Source organism: Mauremys reevesii, linkage group 12 (genome assembly GCF_016161935.1).
Source record: "Mauremys reevesii isolate NIE-2019 linkage group 12, ASM1616193v1, whole genome shotgun sequence".
Classification (NCBI taxonomy): Eukaryota; Metazoa; Chordata; order Testudines; family Geoemydidae; genus Mauremys; species Mauremys reevesii.
In genome coordinates, this window is record NC_052634.1 from 28,455,759 (window position 1) to 28,460,483 (window position 4,725).

A 4,725-nucleotide genomic window follows, 5' to 3' on the forward strand; every position below is an offset into this window, starting at 1 on the left:
CAGTCCATGCTTCTGGGCCTCAGTTTGGGCCTCTATTTCTCTGTCTCTTAACTCCAGGGCTCTTGTGTGAGCAGCTCCCTCCCTGGCTGCCTCTGCTTCCATAGCCCTTCTGTGCACAGGTGCCTCTGCGTCTTTGAGCTTCAATTGAAACTCCCGGTCCTTTGCCTTCTCTTCTGCTTCCAGTCTGGTCAGCTCTAGTTAAGTAGCTGCCTCACTGGTGGACATTTTCCTCCTTTCTTGTGCTGAGACACCCCCTCTGCAGTTCACTGAAACTGGGATGCACTCAGCTCAGGGGGCTTCTTAGTTAACAGACACTTTCCCAGCGCCCAGTATTCAGCCTTTCTGGGCAGCAACTTGCAACCTGTGCAGTTCCAGCTTCTTCTGCTCTTCACTCTTCATTAGTTTGCTTATTTTTCTTTCCCTATTTCCCTTACCCGAAAGGAGCAAACAGAAAATCATAAACCAGTAACCACTTTGTCTGTTCTCCAGCCACCACACCCAACTCACTACCAGTCTCTCAAAGCAATGAGCTGTGAGTCTTGAGGTCAGGACTGAGATAGCAAGGGCTGCGGGTCAGGAGTGAGGGGCACCAGCAGAGCTGTGAGTCTGGAGGTCAGGACTGGGATAGCAGGGGCTGCGGGTCGGGAGTGAGGGGCACCGGTAGATCTGAGGGAAGCCCAGGGGGCTGCAGGTTGGGAGTGAGAGGCACCAGCCACCAGTGACTGGGGAGCAAAGTGGGGAGCCAAGGGGGCTGCGGGTCAGGAGTGAGGGGCACCAGAGGCAACTGGGCAGGTCGCTGACAGAGCTGAGCACCACCTTTCTGCCAGCCATCGTTAGAGAAGAACCCCACCCTAGAGTCACCCCTCCCTCCTTCAGCACCTCCACGGCTGTGGCTCTGAGTGGCAGTAGGATGATTAGGGGGTGAATCCGGGGCTGGAAGGGGGGTAAGGTCGGCCTGTAAGGAGTAACCAGGTGGGGCAGACCCAGGGGGAGGCTGTGGGCTGCTGGTCAGTTGTTGGGATCCGAGCTCTAGATCAAAGCTGCACAGTGACCTGACACCCAGGGTTATAGGGCCGACATAGTGACCCCCTTACTGGCCTCGGTGACCCCCAAACCCTTGTTACTAAGGGCATTGAGGAGTCTCTGTCCCTTAATAACTTCTGGGAGCTCCCCAGCAGGCTGCGGGCGTCAGCCACCTCCTGCCTCACAGGTTAGACTCTTGGTGCTGTGCCAGCCGCCCCCTCGCTTGCAGGCCCAGTGTAAGAAGCAGGAGGCCTGGTGCTGGCAGAAGAGGGTTTTGATTAATTGACCTCTGTGTTATGGGCACAGGACGCTTCCACTCAGTAGCACAGCTCGGGGGGGGGGGAGCAGGGGGAGCAGCTACGGGCGCCGGGTTCCTCCGGTGGGGGTGTGGAGCAGCCGTTCGTTTTCCTGTTCGCACTCCTCTGCGGTGTGAAAATCGGGGAGGGGAGGCAGAAGCCCCACTTCCCTCCCGAAATGACACCCAGTGGGGGACGCCAGGACAACAGGGTGGGGCGGCAAGTGGTGGCCAGACTCTCACTGCCAGGGTCGAGTCTAGCTCAGGGTGCAGCCCAACTTCCTCCCCGCGCCACTGGCCCCCAGTCCCCTTCCACCACCAGGTCAACCCGGGCACTAGGGCAGGAATGGGGTGAGGCAGCAAGTCAAGCTGAGCAAGGCAGGCAAAAGCGAGTCTTGTCTTCATGGGCCGCTCACAATGACGTCCTTTTTGTCTGCAACTGCTGCAAAAATATCTCGAGCAGAGAAGCAACAGGCCAAAAAATTACCACGCAGCTGCCAAAGTAGCTCAGTCAGGAGAGCGTTAGACTGAAGTTCTAAAGGTCCCTGGTTCAATCCCAGGCTTTGGCAGGCCCTTTCATCCCTCTTTGTGCAGGGGTGGCTTGTTTTCTGGGAGCACAGTGGTCCCTGCACCCAAGGTGAGTCCCTGAGCTTGGGCTCTGCAGTAGGAAAAGATACTGTGGGCATCTGTCCCTAGTTGGCTGGCCTGACATTTAACAATGAGGGACAGGAGCTGTCTCTCCTAAGTGAGTTATTGGTGGACCCAATATGGCAGGAAGAGAGTGCTGGAGGGGGTGCTGGGCAGTGACAGGCAGGTAGAGAGGATGAAAACTCTTCTGTGCAGCTGAGGGAGGGCAGTGCCAGGGAAGGGGCATGTGTGAAAGTGGCCCTGTGGAAGGGAGTTGGGGGCCCAGGAGGAGGCACTTGATGTTCAGTGTCTTGGAGCAGCTGGGCTTGGACATGGTGGGTGTTCAGGAAATGCACATTAACAACTCTAGGGTAGCTTGATGGGCAGAGGGTGATTGGGGGAAGGGCCCATCTCTCTGGTCCTCCAGGCCAGGGAAGAATGATGGGGTTGGTGTCTTGTTCTTCACATTCATGGTGCGAGTACAGAAGGTGGTGGAGCTCGGACCAGGGAGGGCATTACTGGTGGCTTTGTGCTCCATGGCACTGGTTACTGCTATTTTAGTGTGTATGGTCCCCAATTAAGGCATGAAAGGAAAGTTCTATGAAGGAACTGGCTCCCTTCTTCTAGACCGCACAGTGTTCGGTGTCGGGGGGGATTTCAATTGTTGCACCGGCCTGAGGACTGCTGGTCCTGTTTTCCCAACCGTCAGAGGAAACTCTTCTACGATGAGCACTACCTGGTGCAGGTCTATAGCGAGGTCGGCTTAGAGAACGTGTTTCTGCACAGTGGAACCAGTGGAGGGTGGGCAGTAACCTCCTATTCCTCTGACCCGAGCTCACACCAGCTGCAGAGGGGATACACCTTTCTGCGGGGACAGGCCAGGAGTCGCATTGACCGGATTTACGTGAAGGAGAGCACGTCGACAGCCCAGTGCAGGGTGGTGCCAATGGACTGTTCGGATCACGCAGCTCTCACCGTGTGCTCAATGTGGGCAATTCCCTGACCCATGGCAGAGGATATTGGAAGCTGAACATCCAGAGCTTGCAAGATAAAGGAGCAGGGGGGCAAGGCCTGGAGGTGTTGGCAGAACGGGAAAGCATCAGAGGGTTACCAGGGGGATTGGTGGGAGTCGGTGAGGGAGGAGTTGGCGGCTTTGTTCCGGCGGCTGGGGAAACATCACAACATTAAAGAAACCAACAGTGCAAAGTCCTGCAGCGTCACCTGTGGGATTTCCAGAAGAGCATCCAGGCAGGGGAGCCAGTCACTGTGTGACTGTACGATCGGATCAAGCGACAGCTGCCCGAGTTCCAGGAGATGAGGCTGCAGTTGGCTGATATGAGCGGGAGCATCGAGTGAAGGGAGGAGCAGACTCCCCTGACATTTTTGCAGCCTGCAGGGAATGGAGACAAAGCAGGGGGATGCAGGGACTCAGGGCAGGACCCGTGGATCTGATAGTGCAGGCCCACAGTCACTGGAGGAAGAGAGAGAGTCCTGCGAGAGGAAGCTGATGGTGGGAAGCAATAAGTGCAGACTGCAAACCAGCCAAGAGTCACAGGGGTCTAGAAAACAAAATAGGAGCAGGTCCCATGGTGTAATGGGCAGCACTCAGGACTTTGAATCCTGGAATCTGAGTTCAAATCTCAGTGGGACCTCGTGGCGATATGTTGCGTTGCTACAAAGCACTGGAGCTCAAGGTGTTTAGCTACCTTCTCTCAGGTAGAGAGTGAGGTTTTTCCCTCCTGCTGGGTGACTGATCCCCACTGGAGATAGGTCTTTGGTCTGGCTTGTTCAATGGGCTGGCGGCTACAGGTTGGGGTCCTAGAACTTAACAGTCTGGCTAGAGATTCCTGCGGGTTGACCTGACGTTGGGTTTCTCGCTGCTTCACCTGATGTCCACAACTTTGGTCCCTGCAGCTGTCACACGCTTCCTCTTGCTCACATGGCATTTAAAGGAAGGAGGGCCAGGGCCAGGATTCATAGTCAGGGCCAGGCAGGAGGGAGGCAGAGTCCCAGGCTGGAGCCCAACACACCTCTCCTCCTCTGGGCACCTGGGGTGTTGTTCCCCCCTGTTCAGGCACCTCTGGGGCCCTGCACTTCACACAGCTCTCCCTGATTTCAGCTGTTAGTGAGGGAGCCTCACTCCTAGCGCAGACTGGGCAGTTTCTTGCATGAGAGACACTGTCCCAAAGCAGGACTAATGCTTAGAGCTAGTTATCAGCGATTTGAGATCTGTTGGTCTGCAGCAAGACTCTCCATTGAGTCTTAACCAGCTCGGTTATTACACAGGAAAGAACAAAAGGGTCAAATGGGGCCTGGAACCCTTAAGAAGAATCCACCCCACCAAGTACCAACACTTGTCGCTACCTGCTCTCACCTCCACTGAGAATGTTTTGGGGTCACTCCTTGGCTTTATCAGCCTAGGGGTCTCAGAGAATCTTAATTAACAGGTGCTCCAGTGGTGCAATTGGTTAGCACACAGTACTTATAGGGCAGTGCTAAGAGGAGCTATGCTGAGCTTGTGAGTTCAAACTTCACCTGGAGCCCTGGTTTTCATTAACCAAGTGGTGTAACCCCCTCATTTGGCCCTGTGGAATGTAGAATTCCAGCCCTGGGGACCCTCAGGAGGGGGCTAATAAAAAATGCCCCCTTCACTTATTATCCCCCCCCCCCCAGCCCCTGTTCCACGATCCCTCAAGCAGAGCCTGGAGTCCTGCCCGTGGCGTCTGTACTATTGACAAAGACTAAGTAACAGGGACAAAACACACAAATCCTGCCTGGTG

The 4,725-nt window shown here is 55.5% G+C and overlaps 2 non-coding genes across 2 annotated transcripts; both read left to right on the top strand.

Moving 5' to 3' along the window:
- The first annotated feature begins 1,814 nt into the window (after window positions 1-1,814).
- On the top strand, window positions 1,815-1,887 carry TRNAF-GAA. The gene has a single exon. It is a non-coding gene; the product is annotated as a tRNA-Phe (tRNA).
- Window positions 1,888-3,525: 1,638 nt separating this feature from the next.
- On the top strand, window positions 3,526-3,597 carry TRNAQ-UUG. Its single transcript has one exon. It is a non-coding gene; the product is annotated as a tRNA-Gln (tRNA).
- Window positions 3,598-4,725: the final 1,128 nt, after the last annotated feature.